Source organism: Anabrus simplex, chromosome 4 (assembly GCF_040414725.1).
Source record: "Anabrus simplex isolate iqAnaSimp1 chromosome 4, ASM4041472v1, whole genome shotgun sequence".
In the NCBI taxonomy this organism is placed as follows: Eukaryota; Metazoa; Arthropoda; class Insecta; order Orthoptera; family Tettigoniidae; genus Anabrus; species Anabrus simplex.
The window spans coordinates 44,032,035-44,051,078 of NC_090268.1; positions in this window are offsets into that span (position 1 = coordinate 44,032,035).

Consider the following 19,044-nt stretch of genomic DNA (forward strand, 5'->3'; position numbering starts at 1 on the left):
CTGTCAGTCAGTGTATTAAAGAACTATATCGGAACACCAACACACCATTCCGGTGTTTTACAATGTTACCAGTCACTCTTCGTATGACAACATGTTACCGAAGCTGTGATAGTCTCTTTTAAACATACTACAGTTAAACGTTCCTAAAGCTGAGCTTGAATAAAGGGGAGACATGTCCACTACGGTGAAGCTTATGGCATTAAATATTCTTACTTATGTATAATGCGGAATCTCCTGTACGCGGAAACGGAAGGGAAAAAACGAAAGAATTCTTTAAAATCTACTTGTACAATGTGGAATATATTATGAACTGATGTAATCCCACATACAATATTTGTGAATTTCTGGTGCTGGTTTATCAAAGTCATTGCCTGGACAAACTGGCACACGTGATGAGGAGAATGATGTTACGTATGATGGAACTAAGAAAGTGCTTGGAAACACATCGGTAATATTAATCTTTTGACAAGCAAGGAACGTTCCCTGCAAGGCAGAGAACTTCACTCGAAGTGGTAAACAATTTACGACGCACCATACTTTGGAATCAGCTACAGTGCATTCAGAATGGCCGAAAAGGAGGAGGAGACGGTCAAGAAGATGAATATCAAATCAAGATTTGAACCCACAAAAAGGCCCGCAGTGCTTTTGTGATGAAAGGCAATTTGCCATTACATCTAACTTTTCCTCGCTTCTTGAACTAATGTACTGAACTCAGGACTGAATTCAGAAAGACATGATCAGAAAGAAGAAGAAACAAGTTTCTGTGTTTGATCTATGGATGGAAATTTAACGTTGTGAAGTAATGTATAGATTTTTATGATAAAAATAAGTTTAAGGTGCGTATATACACTGTTCTAAAATTGTGTACTGTAGTGTTGTGATGCCGACCCCGTGGTGTAGGGGTAGCGTGACTGCCTCTTACCCGGAGACCTCGGGTTCGATTCCCGGCCAGGTGAGGGATTTTTACTTGGACCTGAGGGCTGGTTCGAGGTCCACTCAGCCTACGTGATTAGAATTGAGGAGCTATCTGACGGTGAGATAGCGGCCCCGTTCTAGGAAGCGAAGAATAACGGCCGAGAGATTCGTCGTGCTGACCATACGACACCTCGTAATCTGCAGGCCTTCGGGCTGAGCAGCGGTCGCTTGGTAGGCCACGGCCCTTCAAGGGCTGTAGTGCCATGGGGTTTGGTTTAGATTTTTAGTGTTGTGATAGTTCCAAAATGATACACTGTGCATCATGCTGTATGTAACAATAAAACGCAGTAATAATAATAATAATAATAATAATAATAATAATAATAATAATAATAATAATAATAATAATAATAATAAGAAAAGAAACAAACCAGTATACTAAAATGCTACGTACTGTACATCAATCTGGATAGCCGAGGGCTATGCGTAGGCTGATAAAAGTAAGTTCTAAGTAAGGTAAGGGTGTATTCTGCCCGAAGGAAGGTCCGAACCTCAGCAGAGATGTGCCTGAGCCGGAGATTACGTACGGTATGGTGGCCAGTTCCTTTCCGCCCCTCCTTCTCTTACCCCCCACCAACAGCGTGTGGCAACCCATCCAAATCTTCACCACGCCCAATGTTGCTTAACTTCGGAGATCTCACGGGATCCGTTATTTCAACACGGCTACGGTCGTTGGCATGTTCTAAGCAATATTTTAAAATGCCGCATACTCTATTCGAAAAAATGTTTTTAGTCACTTGCAATTCCGCTTTGACCAGGTTTTACTGTATATGATTTCATAGCTACCTTAATTTGATTTCCGAAGTATTGAAAATTAAAAAAATGGTACGTACATTTTTGACGTAAACAAATAATCCAATTCTAAGAAGATTCATGTCTGAATGTTTTTAATATCTTGGTTAATTAGATCATTTCACACACTAATTACTCTGTGATAATGGTACAGAAGTTTATACCAACTACTAAAAAAGTCAAATTAGTAAATGTTGTTGAGTAATTAAGAATACGGTCTGTCTGAGTGAGGAATGAGTTCTGTAGAAAATGAGATGAATTGCAGACTCTCAGATGTTAATCCATCCATTCTAGTTCTTAATGAAATTGACTCCTTAGTCTCATAGCTAGAATGAAAAAATAGTAATTATATTCGCATTCTGAATGTCTCGCTGAAGAATAAAATTTTACCAACTGAAATTCTGCACTCAGTAGCAGCCACTCATTCTCATAACGCACGAGGGCACGTTTCGTTCAAATAAAGATTGTATTTGTATGAAGTCAACATTACAGTGACGCCCTTTGCCAGTGACAGGTAATAAATGAACACGTTTTGTTGCCTTTCATAACAAAAATTAAACAGAAGAAACAAGTTGCATAACGAAACCTTCTTAAACAGTCTTCGCTTACATTAAACAATGTGTCACTCGTTTTAAATCAACTAGTCAGGTGCACTTGTTTTCAATGTAAACTTCCTTGGCAGGTATAGACATAACACGTCTAACGTGTCATAGACATGCTGTGCCCGTTATATTTCAGAAGAATCAAATTACAGGCAGTACATTCCACTCCCACCTGGCCAAATGGATGATGTACTTACAAACTGGGCCCACTTGAAGAAAAATGAAATACATTATATTGTATCCTACGAGTTCGAAGTATTTTAGTGGGTCACAAGGGACAGCGGGGAGTGTGGAATGGAGATTAACGTTGGCAAGAACTTGGATCTTTATGTTTTTTATGTACAAAAATCGGGTGAGTTGGCCGTGAGGTTAGGGTCACGCAGCTGTGAGCTTGCATCCGGGAGATAGTGGGTTCGAACCCCACTGTCGGTAGCCCTGAAGATGGTTTTCCGTGGTTTCGCATTTTGCTACTTCCCATTCCAGTCAAGTGTCTCCGTCAAGGTGAAACAATATTAGAAGTTCCAGAGAGATCCCGGTGGTGGTGTTGATGATTATTGTTTTAAGAGGAAGTGCAACTAGGCAACCATCCTCTACATAACACTAATCACAGGGAAAAATGGAAGGGATCCGACACTTAAAAAATGAAGATATCTGCCAAAGAAAGACAAGGTCCACGAAGGGCGTGAAAATGAAAGACACTCTAGCCCTCACAACTTATACAAGTAAGTGGAAGCAATGCCAGGACTCAGAAAAGGGCCCAATGGTCACCAACCCATGCTCCAAAGTTCGGAGCCCCTGGGGGCCCTTTTAGTCGCCTCTTATGACAGGCAGGCGATACCGTGGGTGTTATTATACCGCCTCCACCCAAAAGGAATAGAGAGAGTCCGAAAACAACATATGTCATTTTACTAACCCCTTACAAGAATGTTCCCTTTACCTGTTTCTAGTCCTCGTTTAACTCCTGTGTTTAGAGTTCATATTGCTTCATTTCCTAAGGTCTAGTGTACATTTTAGTGGTATGTTGATTTCCTTTCTACCGAGCTCGACAGCTGCATTCGCTTAAGTGCGGCCAATATCCAGTAATCGGGAGATCGTGGGTTCGAGCCCCACTGTCGGCAGCCCTGAAGATGGTTTTCCGTGGTTTCCCATTTTCACACCAGGCAAATGCCGGGGCTGTACCTTAATTAAGGCCACGGCCGCTTCCTTCCAATTCCTAGGCCTTTCCTATCCCATCGTCGCCGTAAGACATACCTGTGTCGGTGCGACGTAAAGCAAATAACAAAAAAAAAAAAAAAAAAAAGGTTTCCTTTCTGGGTTTTGACTAAACTTAGAGTTCAGTTAGTATCATAGTAGTTTACGCTGGCTTCCTCCCTTATTCAAGGCTTTGAAATTATTAATCTGATTTATGGTCCGGTTAGTAGAATACCACATTTGCGAACCATTGCACAAACACTTTCTGGGATACGAACTAATGTCAATATTCCTTCAGAGTTCCACTCTACAGTTACTAGCAGCAGCAAACCACGTCACATAATTGTAGTACCGTATTTCTGCCAGAATGCTGTGACGGAGTGGTCTCCCAAGTAAACCCCAGCACCTACGGATGAAGTAATGTGATCAGTCCGAGCTGACAAAGCCAATTTCTCGCAGTCGAGTGATCGCTTTAGCGCAGCACAACCCCTTTATGATACCTCGGAACGGAAGAAAGAATTTTCTTTTTTTTGCTAGTTGCTTTACGTCGCACCGACACAGATAGGTCTTATGGCGACGATGGGACAGGAAAGTGCTAGGAGTGGGAAAGAAGCGGCCGTGGCCTTAATTAAGGTACAGCCCCAGCATTTGCCTGGTGTGAAAATGGGAAACCACGGAAAAACATTTCCAGGGCTGCCGACAGTGGGGTTCGAACCTACTACCTCCCGAATACTGGATACTGGCCGCACTTAAGCGACTGCAGCTATCGAGCTCGGTGAAGAGAGATTTATTAAGCTGTGGATTATTATTTGGAGACGACGCTAAAGTAGATTTTCATTCCTCCTTTAAACTAGATTACAATTAGCCTGTATTCATTTCGGCTACAAATTTATAACGTCGTTTCGTTCACGCAAGATGCAGTGAATATCATAGAGGAACAACACGTTACATTAACAATATTTATCATCATCATCATCTGTTTACCCTCCAGGTTCGGTTTTTCCCTCGGACTTAGCGAGGGATCCCACCTCTACCGCCTCAAGGGCAGTGTCCTGGAGCTTCAGACTCTTGGTCGGGGGATACAACTGGGGAGAATGACCAGTACCTCGCCCAGGCGGCCTCACCTGCTATGCTGAACAGGGGCCTTGTGGAGGGATGGGAAGATTGGAAGGGATAGACAAGGAAGAGGGAAGGAAGCGGCCGTGGCCTGAAGTTAGGTACCATCCCGGCATTCGCCTGGAGGAGAAGTGGGAAACCACGGGAAACCACTTCGAGGATGGCTGAGGTGGGAATCGAACCCACCTCTACTCAGTTGACCTCCCGAGGCTGAGTGGACCCCGTTCCAGCCCTCGTACCACTTTTCAAATTTTCGTGGCAGAGCCGGGAATCGAACCCGGACCTCCGGGGGTGGCAGCTAATCACGCTAACCACTACACCACAGAGGCGGACAACAATATTTATATCGTATGAAATCATACGTTTGTGTGTAAACGTGAAGTATGCCTGTCAAGTTTTCATCTTGGATTAGGCAAAAGGAATTAAAAAATAAGTTCATTTTCAACCTCGTTTGTTTCTTTATGGCAGGCCCTATCAAAATGGAAACGACGCAAGATAACTTGAAGACAATTTGAATCTAATCAGAGGGAAACATGTGTTAGAAACGAGGCTGCAAGTGATGCAGTGGCAGTGCGGAGAAGAATTTAAAAATAATTGTTTTAAATATCTATATGAATATTAGTCATATCACAAAACCGAATATTAAAAACTCAGCTGAAAATTGACTGTTTCTCCACTGCTACCCTCTGTGGGTGGGGTACGCAGACGAAGAATACACCCACGGTATCTCCTGAATGTCGTAAGGGGCGACTAAAAGGGGCGACCAAGTGGTGATTGAATTAGAACTATGAAACTACTTGTGATTAGTACCATCACAGGGGGAACACCATGGGTCACCATTACTTGCGAGTAGTACCACTATGTTGTCCGACTCGTTGACTGAATTTACAGCGTACTGGCCTCCCGTTCGGAGGGACCAGGGTTCGATTCCCGGCCGGATCTGGGATTTTAACCTTCATTGGTTAATTCCATTAGCTCGGGGACTGAGTATTTTTGTGCTGTCCCCAACATCCCTGCAACTTTCATACCACACTTAACACTATCCTCTACCAAAATAACACGCAGTTACCCACACATGCTAGATGCCGTCCACCCTCATCGTTGGGTCTGCCTTACGAGGACTGCAATCGGCTATAAATAGCCATACGAAATTATATTATAACCACTCTTTTAGGTACACCATAGGTTTGTGATCAGTAGCAGCAGAGAGTGGACCACTATGGGTTTACAATACCAGTGATTAGTATCACTATATGTGGAACACCACGGGCTTGGAATGCCTGTGATTAGTGCCCACTATCTGAGGAACACCATGGGAATGCCGGCGCCCGTGATTAGTACACCTAGGTGAGAAACACCATAGGTCTACGTTACCTGTGCGACGTACAATACTTGTGAGTAGTATCACAATGTGTGCAACACCGTGAGTCTACGCTACTTTTGATTAGTATCGCAACATGGCGAATACCATGCTTCTACGTTACTGTTGAGAAGTACAATTATGAGGGGCCGTTGACCTGAATTTTGGACCCCTTTCGACAACAAGCATCATCGATTCAGGACTGTGCTTTAGAATCAGTCCCTTGGTTAGTAATACTATTGTTTTGATATAGTTTCTGGGAAGGTGGACATTGCAGGTCGGATCTGCTGATTGATTTAAATTCATATACATCCATTTATTGTGCGACTTCATGGCTAAATGGTTAGCGTGCTGGCCTTTGGTTACAGGTATCCCGGGTTCGATTTCCGGCAGGTTCGGGAATTTTAACCATCATTGGTTAATTTCATTGGCAAGGGGGAAGGATGTGTGTGTCATCTTCATCATCATTTCATCCTCATAACGACACGCAGGTCGTCTACGGGAGTCAAATTAAAAGACCTGCAACTGGCGAGCCGAACATGTCCTCAGATACTCAGGGCCATTTCATTTCATCTATTTATTCTTCATCAGAACGTTCTGAATTCTGGTGAGTGGGTGACTTTTGGACATTTAAATTGCCCTTACATTTTGTCTCATTTAGTACTATTATGGGCCGATGACCTAGATATTATGCTCCTTTGAACAACAAGCATCATCATCATCATCTCTTCTGCTGATGTCAATGAAAACATGGATATTCAAAATGCATTTATACTTATCTTTCGAAAAAGATTTATGTTACAGGAAGTTTAATAGCCAACTGACTACATCACTGGATTCTAAGAAAGGCAGCATATTTTTCTAAAATCGTCAATACACGTGGTATATTTGTAGTATAAAATTCTGTCCCTATTGTTCGTATTCCACGTTTAACTAGAAGTTCCGTAACTGTGATCCCGATATCACTATGAGAGCCTACTAGAGGACTCGAGCTGCTCCTCAGCATTCGTTATAAACAGGTCAGATAACTCGTCTTGATATGCCTGTCGTAGTCACATTGTTTTCCCATCCGTTTTTAATGATTTTTTGAACATTTAATAAGAAGCGCGTTATGGAATGCCACAGTTTGTAGTCAGAATTCATCTATTATGACGTCATCATGCAGTTTATTTTGTAAACATCTATCCATACATTCGTTTTTTCTAATCCAGCCATTCTTGATGTAAAGTTTGGTATTGTGTCGTAGAAGGCAATGGCATAATTAATCGCAAATCGTCTTTATTGAACGGTTGCCTTATGTACTCGTAGGTTGGACTCGAGGGAGCGTTTTTTTACCAGAGAACTGTTTAAAGATACACGGCTTTCACTAGGTGTTCTCAAGTAATGTGTAAGACGTACTGTATGTCATGATGGGGTCTGCTTGTACGTAGACTTTTTCCTCTTAGCAGCATATACTGTATGTTGTTAGGAACGCTCTGCCATCTGTTGAATATTTATTGGAAAGCTTGGAATAGCAGGAAATAGTATAATTGTGTGATCACTGAGGAAGTGTATTCTCTCTGGCTTGACAGGTATGGTAGTATAAATGTTGATTCCCATAGGGAACTTAAAATATTTGTCCTGAATGAGTAAATTTATAATACCATTATATAGGTATGGTAGTAATCAAACATGGCTGCATGCAATGACATTACACACAATGAACATCATACATCAGAAGTAAAGAATATATTGCGGGTTACGGTGAGCCTCCGCCTGCAATTATCGGAGTGATCATTACTTCATGATTTGATTTTGTGATTACTCAAAGTTGGTTGAACTTAGGGACTTATCAATGTCTCATATTGCACCAGCAGGTGATTCTGGAGAGAATAAAACAAGAATGAAGCATCGGTCCAGTAGAACGTATGGACGGATTTGCCTAAGCTGTTTTTTTCGTAAACTCTTTTAATGATATTGTGCCCTTTTAAAGGCACCCAATGCGGTGGTCTTCTTTCTTGATATGTGCGCCGGCTGCTCCTGAAAATAATGACATTTAAAAATACCTACCGCCTCATGTAGACTCTTCTTCCTCAGGGGTGGTGCGTCCTTGGATCCCTCGGGTTGATGGACCACACGTCGATCGGGGGTGAGGAAAGGAAAGATGGGGTAAACTAAACTATTAAATGTCGGTACCCAAAGACTGAATAAAAATAAAAATAAAATGGTTTATTGAACAAAATTTGCAAAGTGTAAAATGAAAGTAAAATGGTGTAAAATAAATAATATGAAATGAAATTAAAATTTAAAACAATTAAAAGATCTGCATTACAATAAGTTAATTATCTGCCGTAATAAATTTCGACTGAACGTCGATTAGATTTTAAATATACTGGAGTACATCGAACCACTGTCTCCTTAACGATGACGTGACCACATCCAGACACTGGTCAGAAATACAGCCTCACTTGAATAAATGATTTGCAATACCTTGGTAGATGTCCTCTCAAAATAAATTTGAGTAATTAATTAATTTATTAATTCATCAAATTGACATTGACTTTGAGGTGTCTATCAAATATTTAACTCATATTCAACTTCAAATTGGGAAACACCCAACTCTAAACTAATAGTAGAATACACTAACCATGTGTAACAATAAAAAAGAGAGAAAAACAAAACAACCATGAACATGGTACTTTATCCGTTATATAACCTTTGCCACATATTCAAACTACTGTACTCGTGGCTGAAAACAAGAAAATTTATTGAACCAAAACCTGAGTGCTACCATCACTCATTTAATTAGTTAAGCTTTACTTATTTAACTGTGATAGTCTGGACGCTTAAAATACATAAATTAATTAGGCCAAGTGCCTCAAGTTTACATATTAAATGAAAGCGATCCCTTTACATTGTTAACTTTACCTAGTTTGCCGCCGTCTGCATTTACATTGCGAATGCATATTTGTGTGGTACCAACTCTAGATGGAGGCAGATCCCATCTTATTTATGTAACTCATCTGCGGCACTTGTGATACAACTGCTTATTAAAGATCGCTTCATTTGCCTAACTGAAATGTAGTGGATTTCTAAGGCTTTGTGATTACTAACTGCCTTCTGGTATGAGCATACCACTACTATGGTTTTGACTATGAACTAATCGATGATCTGTTACCCTAACACATGAAATCTTATTTACGCAAATGAACATGTCAATGGAGAAACACTGCTCCCAAGAAATACTGAAATTAAAATAACCTGACTACACCTATTTTATTTACATTAATTAAATACAAACACTATTCACGTATCAGATTCTAAAATAATACGGTGACAAAATTTATACAAAGAAATGACATCATAATAAAAATCTAGATCCCAAAAAATTGCTGCTTAATAAAATTTGAAATAAAAATGCGCAATATCGCAGTATAAAATATTACCCTGATCCAAGTAGCAAAATTATGGGAATTTGATGGCAATCTTCTAACCTCAGACTAACATGTCTGGACATGACCCTATTCAACATTTACGGACAATAATTATTGGTATTACATGTCATCAATGATTATACTTGACTGTCGAAACACGCATTGATCGGTCGCTCTGTTCACAATTCACCTCGGACTCCAACTCGCATATTTCCGAGCATCTATTTTCCCTGGAAACTATTTGAAACAATACAGGCTTTCCGCCTACAACCATAACACATGTCGTCGCATATTTAACACTCTCGGTTAAATTATTCATCTCTCAATTATATTTATTCATCAATGTTCTCGACGTAGTAACTCATAATACGGCCTCGCTCGTATCCGGCGGGCGAAATAACTGTGTCGTTCACACATCCATTTTTACGACATTATTCATGACTTGGTCCAAATATCACATTTTCCATTTCTCAACGCAGAACATCAGGGATATTACTATTACTTTGCTCGTTATTTTGATCATCCACCGTTTCACATATTATGAAAAATCAGAGCTAACTTATCAATGGCTTCCTGTCATTAATTAATTAACTGAAATAACGAGATTGCCTCTCAAAAACACGGCTATCGAAATGTGTAACCACGTTACAATAAAGAAATTAACTTTCGAGTATCAACCAGATCGTCGCTAAGTACAAAGTATGAGAGCTACCGGAAACGGTCATCTGAATAATGTTTACATAACATGAAATAATAAACTGAATGCGCTAATAGCAAAAATAAACATTTAAACTAGCGTGGCGGCATCTACAAAATCAAAACGTCAACAAAATAACACTCATTACCACAATTATTATTATTATTATTATTATTATCATCACTTTAACAATCTGCACTACACCGTATGTAAATTTTCTTAGTAAAGTAGGATTCTCATATGTCAAAATGACTTACTTCAAAATGATCCAGAAATAATATGAAAACATTAACTTAAGGAAACTGCGCAAATAACACTCGCTAACACTTATTTATTATTATTATTATTATTATTATTATTATTATTATTATTATTATTATTATTATTATTATTATTATTATTACGATCCTAATTTCACAATTACAATTATTGTGACACTATGGCATTTATATTCGGAATCGCCAAATATAATTGTCGTAGTCTCAAGTTCAACTCAAAAATGAAAATGATATCAAATTATAATTAATACCATCCGATCCATGAATTATTTACAATCCTATCTAAAATTCTAAACTACATTTTGATCATCGATTGTTCATAGTCCTACATATTTATATATTTACATTCTGCTCATTTACCTTATTTGTGCTGGAGGCAGGTCAGATCATCCTCCGGACTCCGTCATGATGAATTTAGTATTTCATGTTCAAGCTGATGGGGTTATCCAAGAGGTCACACACGCAAACTTGATGCACTTTTACAATAGCGTTGCACACGTCCATATTTATATTAGCACTCGCATTTTAACACTCCTACGAAGAATATTCAATGACACTGCATGGAGCACCTGACGTGAAGTTGAAAGTCTGGACACCGCTACCTGCTTAGCCTCCTGCTGTCGCCTCTTTCACACCTCTCAGTTTGTTTGTGTAAAGGATTATTGGCTATTCACCTTCTCTGACCATAACACTGGACTCAAGGTCTTAGTGCGGCAGCATTCAACTTGTGAAAACATAGTTTTTCTCCCTGTAACTGGCTTGACTAATTCTGCTCCCAAATATCTCACTTGCAATAATAGTTCTATGAGAGTGTGGAAAAATTTAAATGTAATGTTCCCGATGATATGTGAAGAATTTTATATAATCGTCCACCAAAATATGAGTTTTCCACAAAATATACAAGCTACACGTGAACTAGGGAAATGTTATGTAGCTACGTGTTACGAAGAAATTCATTGTTCATTCCGGTCCTAGCACGTTATAAGTTCATTTAAGGCAAGTGTTGAGAATATAACTACCATTGTCATTCGTCAATTTAATTGCCTGATTATCTGTGCATAAAGTGAAGTTCAATAAAAGTTTGTCAAAGTGTTCATTTCGGCTAAGATATTACTCACACAAATAAATGCATTACTCACTCGGATGCCAACTACTGTATAAGACACTGAAGATTCTTACAAGACCGCAAATTCTCACTAGACTTAGATTCACCACAAGACTGAGATTCACCACACTGGTATCGTCCGTTTTGTAAACAGTCCTCCTCCCACATCGAAAATAGTTCTGTGGAAGGGATGTGGCGTAATAATCCTGCACTTGGGACCGATTTATCATACGTCCGTAGGTTAGAATTTTAGGAAATGTGTTCTAAACACTCCTAATTTTGGTCCGGTTTACGTGTTACATTGCGTTATGAGAAACAATCACAGGTTAATTTATACGACGGCGCGCGTCACTGGCTCTATTTTCTACAAGAGTAGAATACCACTCTTCCATGAGAAATTGAAAATTTCTTATTTAACCACTGATTAACCACACATTTGCACGGATAAATCCTCAAATATTGTTTGGAAGTCAGGACACAATCTTTCACAGCTACTTCGGGCACCAAATCGCGAGATACTAGCTGTAGATTCCCGCTATGACAAGACATTAAAATTTGTAATTTTGTTATTGGCTGAGACGTTCGCGCTCTTAGTAGCTTGGATTCTTCCATTTTCTGCCGAGGGATGACGGGCATTAATCGTTTCTCACTCGCTCTTCTGGGCAGGGCACACTCCGATGTGTGGATTCCCGTGGGAACTGGATAGAAAGTTTCCAATTCTCGTCGGCATCATAAAACATAATTGGACATACCACTCAGGCTAGCTACTTCCTGTTCGTGCCTTAAGACGTATTCTGTGGATATATTTTCAGTCTGAACGGCGCCTAACTGTTGCTTTGTGAGACTGCAAGCTTTTCCCAGCCTACTGCAGTATTCCCATATGCGAATTATTAAACATTTAATTTATACATTCATTATGCACATTCGCTTATGGGTGCAATATAGATGTTGATTCCCAAAGGGAACCTGAAATATTTGTCCCGAATGAGTAAATTTATAATACCAAAATAGTTGGCCCATTACTGAATATTATAAATTTTCCAGCTAACTCATTCTTGGTTGCCAGCGGTTTGTCCCACTGTGCTAAGTTGGGCTCATCAGTTGGTAAATAGCACACCTACCAAGACGCATGGCTAGTGCATACCGTGGAGGTTCCCTATAGGAATCAACATCTATATCACCTTATGGCCAGGCACGTATACATTTTTGAAAATGAGACAGTCTCCCATAGTGCATAGGCACTGCCGGTGGCTCCAAGTAGCCTACGCAGTGGCCTCCACGGTATGCACTAGCCATGAGTCTTGGTAGGTGTGCTATTTACCAACTGATGAGGCCAACTTGGCACACTGGGTTGAAATGCTGGCAGCTAGGAATGAGTTAGCTTTGAAATTTGTAATGTCTAGGGCCCGGATGTTTATGCAGTAATAGGTTAGAATGCAAACTTACTGCAGCGAGCAATAAGTAGAGTCTACCCGCACGACGGTACCGCTATGAGCTTTGCATAAACATTAGGGGTTCCGCCTATTAGAACCCCTAGAATTTAGGTTACTCCCACTACATAACGTTAGGGCGGGCTAGTCGACATTTCCTACTCAGTAATTTTGTTACTAAATAATTTTGTTAGTAGGAAATGTCGACTAGCCCGCTCTAACGTAATGTAGTGGGAGTAACATAAATTCTAGGGGTCCTAATGGGCTGAACCCCTAATGTATATGCCAACCTCATAGCACTACCGTCGTGCGGGTAGACTGTACTTATTACTCGCTTGCATTCTATCCTATTACTGCATAAACATCCGGGCCTTAGCAATGTTTAGTAATGGACCAACTATATTGGTATTTTAAACTCTTTTAATAGATAAGAGAAACCTCTTGCTGGCAAAGTATAAAGAAACCTCAACATGTTAACTAGCCAAAACTTCACTGTAGAACATGCCTTCTCCTTTCGATCTTACTTGTACTTGGGGATTTACAACTTTCAAATTATCACTGTTTGCATTAATAGTGACACTATATTATTAATTCCGAAGAAGCATCTAATGGTCGAATGCAATCCAGGTTACGATGACTTGGCTTGGTATAATGAAATCAAATATATGAAAGGAGGAACGAATACTCTTCTCTATACGTTCCGGCAAGTATTAAATACAAATAATGTAACGCTACTTTATACAACAAAATATACAATTTAAAATTACCATGAAAGTTAAACAAATAACTTTATAAATAAGTGTAGAATGAAATAAATAAATAAATAAATAAATAAATAAATAAATAAATAAATAGATAAATGATCTCAGCGATTTATTTGTGGAAATTTCTTCACAGTGTGTGCTACGGATTTAGTCTCTCCGTAGTATTAAACGAAATTTCGTATTGGATAGTTAGGCGTACAGTGACCTTCTTTGTTTACACCAAAGATCGCCGTGCCTTTTCGGATGAGATGTTCTGTCGTTTAGACAGAAGTGCAAGTGGTGAAGTCCATTTCCTTTACACATCCTCTCACAAAGACGCTGAGTGTCGGCTTGGGTGCGCCGTCCTCTTTAATGACGCACGAAAGCTTCACATTCTTTCTGTCTTCCGCGCGCACACACACACACGCACAAACACACACACACACACACACACACACGCACACACACAGAGAGAGAGAGAGATGCTCAGGGATATGGAAATGTATAACATTCTTCTTCTTCTTCTTCTTCTTCTTCATCTTCTTCTGTCACTTTCTCCACACATGTGGGATCACGGGTGCGAACTGCGACACACGTGTGGATTTGGCCCTGTTTTAGGGAAGGTTGTTCTTCCCGACGCCAACCCTATAGGGAAGGATGTAATCACTATTGCGTGTTTCTCTAACGCTTGATAGTGCAGCATGTTGTCTGTATATAAAGAGGAGACTTTTGATCAAGTCCCCGAGCCAGAATAATTAATCAGATACGATTAAATTCCCTGACCTGGCCGGCAATCCAACCCAGGACCACCTGAACTGAATTCCTTAACGCTGAATATTTAGCCATATGAGTCGGACTCGATGGTATAAATTCGAAATATACGTAGAAGTACTGAAATTTCTCTTGCATCAGAGGTGAGCATGTCGTGGCTGCACCGGCAAAACCTCGTATCCCACAAAGCTTTTCCTATACATTATTCTGCTTAATCTCTCTCTATAAATAAAATCGTAACGAACGTCTGTCTGTACATTGAATATTTTGGCGAAATTTTCATACAGTTATCCGTTTCAGGTGCAATAATGACCATCTGCATAATTTTCAGATTTGGTGTCTGTTTGTCTGTCCTTCTATAACTTGAAAACTACTGGATATATTTCCACCAAAATTCATATTTAGAATCCATCTGCTCTTGGGTAGTTTCAGGGCAAATATTGTTTCTATATCCCTGAACAGTATGGGGGTTTTATACGAAACCGAAACCGCGATTTTGCGCTCCCTCAAAATATACACACCAAAATTAATGGAAATCTACCTGCCTTAATGAAAAATAATTTCTAAACTTTTTTTCTCACGTGCATCATTTCGATACCAGGATTAATAAGGGAGATATCATTAACGCACTGTTTTTCGGTACAAGTCTCACCAGAGTTAACGCAAAGCGGGTGCGTGTAAAGCGTATATCATACAACTTGAAAACTACGGAAGATATTTGAACCTGTCCAAGGGTAGGTTTTAAGGTCAATAAAATTTCAAATTCCCGGAATGGACTGGGGTTTTATGGGGAACTGGAATGGATATTTTACTCTCCCACAATATATACAGTACAAGACCAACCTGACTGGAAATCGATCAAACTTGATGGAAATCCAATTCCAGTTTTTTCTCATGTGAATTTTTTCAACAGGAGGATTAATAAGGTAGATATCATGAAAGGTCGGTTTCTCAGGCTAAGTCCAGCGGACATAGCCCAAAATGTGTTATACGCTGAGCATATTGCTTATCTATCTATATAAATAAATCGTAACGGCCGTATGTCTGTGCATTGACTATTTGGGCGAAATGTTCGTACAGCTTTCCGTTTAAGGGGTAATAATGACCATCTGCGTACTTTTAGCTATAGTTCCTGGAATTTCCTAAATTTTGCCCTCCTCGCCCAAAATCAAGATTGCCTCACAATCTGCCACACGAGCGGGAAAATTGAAATTTAACAATATTATACGTTTTAGCCTGTAACGGACCGAACATTTCCAAAATCTTTACATTTTTTACTTTTAATCCCCGAAGAATATGCATACAAATTTAATGATGGTTCAGACCTTCCTTTCGAGGTATTTCGTGGGATAACGGGAAGTCCCATCACATAACGGATGTCACAATCTCCGTTCAATTTGGAATGATCTTCAACCTTGGTCTGATGACTTTATGTCGTATTTGTCTCCCTTATTCGTTGAATTCGTCTCTATTTCTCGATTTGAAGTAAATTTGGACTTTTTACGTGCACGATTCATACTTTCAATCACTTACAAGAAAGATAGAATCATCAAACTCTACACGAACACTGGCCCACCCAGTACCCATATGTGAGCCAAATACTATGTCACATAATTATCCGAAAAGTAATGCAATGTGAGATAATCGTACACAAGTTTCGCACTATTCAAACGTTTCTAAATCTGACCCATGAATAGATGAGATGCGAGAAAATATCATAGGACCATCCATTTAGGCCGCTAAATACTGCGTCTTATAGTACAATCCTTTGTCGATATGACGTACCGTTTAGCAGCAGTTAATCTGTAAATGAATGTGTGCAATATTGTAAACATGTATATACGTTCGTATGTCGATCTATATATATTCACTGATGTCGATCTGTAGCGATCGAGAAAGGGTGTGTCTGCTACTGTAATCAGTACTCCCCATACCGACTTTGACTGGCAGTAGGAATGGGGTCCTTCTCCAACTCCTGTGTAACTGGCATTAATAAGGCAGGCCTACCATTGTAATGAATAATTCACTTCTCAATTTGATTTGCAGAAGGCAAGGGAGCATGGAATTTTGTTCAATACTCCCCTACCCATCTAAAATATGACTGGCATTAGGCATAGTGGCCTGCTATTTTAATGAAAACTCACCAACTCTGTGTGACTGGCAGTAAGCTGGCTGGCAGAAGGAAAAAAGGTCCTGTCATTATAATGATAACTGCACAACTCAATTTTTACTGGTAGTAGGGACGTAGCCTGGCATTATAATAAAAACTCTTCAGCTGTAATCTGTCTGGAAGTAGGAAAGGGGACCTGCCATTGTAACAAAAACTTCACAATCCGATTGTGAATGGCAGTAGGTAATTGAGCCTGCCGTTATTCGCAACCCACACATTACATTGGAAACAACGTATGGGGACTCGCCGTGTTATTTCTCGGATAACGCTAAGAGTCATGCAATTTTAAAACAATCTTATTTACTGCACGTATATTATTTACTTCGATATCCGTATACAATATAGAATACCGTAGCGAAGCACGGGTACATTTGCTAGTAAATGAATAATAATAGTCACACCTCTCAGCCTCGTATGGATATGCAATCCATCAGAACACTTTTCGTTGTGTTCGTTTTCCTATGGTGATGAGTAAACGAAAATGAACCTTAAGTGCATTATAATGTAGGAGTGCGTAAATACCTCGATATCACGAAACAACTCGGGAGCTAAATTTTATTTCGAGATATAGAGAATTGTATCTACGGACTTATAGCGAGTACATTATTTTTAACCAAAACCAAACCCCATGGCACGGCCAACTTGCCCTGTATTCCAAAAAAATACCCGGCACCTAGACTGAGATTCGAATTGCTCATTCACAGTTATCTAATAAAAATAATGGTAATAATAATAATCATACTCAAAATGCGAGCTCTCAGACAAAAATTCCTGGTATGCACATTTGTAGATTTCAAAAAGGCTTACGATTCGATCGACAGGCCCTCACTGTTCCAGATTCTAGAAAAGAGGGGACAAGTTTTCAAAACTCGAGAAGGCGAGTTGGCCGTGCGCGTAGAGGCGCGCGGCTGTGAGCTCTCATCCGGGAGATAGGTTCGAATCCCACTATCGGCAGCCCTGAAGATGGTTTTCCGTGGTTTCCCATTTTCACACCAGGCAAATGCTGGGGCTGTACCTTAATTAAGGCCACGGCCGCTTCCTTCCAACTCCTAGGTCTTTCCTATCCCATCGTCTGAAAAGATCTCACAACAAACTCGTATCTAAACATTAAAAAACCACTCGAGAACTTATAAAACAAACACCGACTGGCACGAAGTCTAAAGTGAAATTTATGAGGGAAATATCAAAACTCTTCGACATTCAAACAGGCGTGAAACAACGTAATGCATTCTCTCCTATTCTGTTCAATGTCGTCCAAGACAAAGTTATAGAAGAATAGGAGAAAGAACTTAAGAGATGTGAGTTTTGGAAGCCAGTCCGACTGGGCTTTCCCAAAGATAACCTCTACACACCATTCCTCGCTTTTGCAGATGATCTGGCGATCCTAACAGAGGATGAGGAGATTGCCGTTAAACAGCTCGAGATAGTTAAAGAAAGTGCAAAGAGATGGGACTACAGATATCATTCGAGAAAACTAAATTATTTTGTTCAAAAACAAATATCAATAGCCTGAGAACAAAATGTCATACAATTGACAGAGTCCCTTACTTTAAATACCTCGGATAATTTATCGAACCGACAGACCATGAAAAGATCTCACAACAAACTCGTATCTAAACATTAAATAGAGCATTAGGGCTAGTCCAAAATATCTACAACAAAAAAATCCATGTCAAGACATACAAAAATTCGGCATTATAACACAGTCATAAAACCAACAGTCCTTTACACAAGTGAAATATTGACACACAATAGAAAGCAAGAACTTTAAGAAATCAGAAAAGAAGAGAGGAAGATAATTAGGTAAATCTTAGGAGCAAGATATGCCCAAGAATGTTACAGGTTACAATCAATCAAAACAACAGAAAAGTTCTGAAACATCGAAATTGACATTAGGAAAATACGAAAGAAATTCTTCGGCCATCTGACTAGTTTACCAGAAAATCAAATGACAAAATGGATAATAGATTATATAACCTCGCTCAAAAATTCAACACCCTGGCTTAACGATCTTGGAAAGAACCTCAAAAACACAAACATAAGTTCAACAGACATCCTAGAAAGACATCTTTGGACACAAAGTAAACAAGTGGGAAGCTACATCAGAGCAACCACAACAAAAACAGTACAGACCAAAGTGGTCGGAAGAACGTAAACAAGCCTTCTCGGAAAAAATGAAAAACTATTGGAAAAACAATAAGAACCAACAGAAGAAATGATTGAGTTATTTGCTTAACGTCTTCCCAATGTTGGGAGAATTTGCTACTACTACTACTGTTATTAATAAGAATAATATGAGGAAACCATTAAAATTTTATCACATAAGCACATCACCTCACCTCCCTGTAAGGGCTTCATATCTTCATAATACGTTCGTACTTCGGTTTACAAAGCGTGCCAC